The 503-nt window shown below is 52.1% G+C and overlaps 1 protein-coding gene across 1 annotated transcript in view; it reads right to left on the bottom strand.

The window, feature by feature from the left end:
* The window catches only part of LOC109288582 (NAD(P) transhydrogenase, mitochondrial-like), a 137,640-nt gene that overhangs the window by 28,105 nt on the left and 109,032 nt on the right, over positions 1-503 (bottom strand). The gene's annotated exons all lie outside the window — the stretch shown is intronic.

Below are 503 nucleotides of genomic sequence, written 5' to 3'. Positions count from 1 at the left end.
GGGGGGGGGGGTTCAAAGTGCCGGGAGCTGAGGTGGGCGAACTGCTCTGTTTATATAGCCATTGCTGGGGCTGGGAGAGCAGGCAGGGCAAGAGGCCTGTCTGATTTGGAGATTCAGCAGCAGCCAAATCCCCGAATCAGATTTGGCTGAATCGATTCGGGACAGTGATTCGAATCAACAAATCGAATCACTGTCTTCCGAATTGGCTGAATCTGAATCCGAAGCGAATACTAACCACTTTGCACAGGCCTGCTCACTAGGTGTGTTACAGAATTTCCATAGGACTATGTAACTAGGGGCTTTCTTGGGACCAATCTGTCATTGGCCCACCCACCTGTTTCTGGGCCAACCGCCCACCTCCTTGTCTGCCACACCTTGAAGATATATAATTATGGTGCTAAGTAGGTGGGAGGCTGCCTATTTTTTCCCCCAATTCCAGGGGGCATTCTCTGCAGCTTCGTTCCTCCCCTACACTGCAGCCCATGCCTCACAGGTGACATCCA

This window comes from Gavialis gangeticus, unplaced genomic scaffold, assembly GCF_001723915.1.
Source record: "Gavialis gangeticus isolate Ggan-Ray unplaced genomic scaffold, GavGan_comp1, whole genome shotgun sequence".
Lineage (NCBI taxonomy): Eukaryota > Metazoa > Chordata > Crocodylia > Gavialidae > Gavialis > Gavialis gangeticus.
The sequence above is the reverse complement of the archived record's forward strand: the minus strand, read 5'-3'. Positions and strand labels throughout refer to the sequence as shown.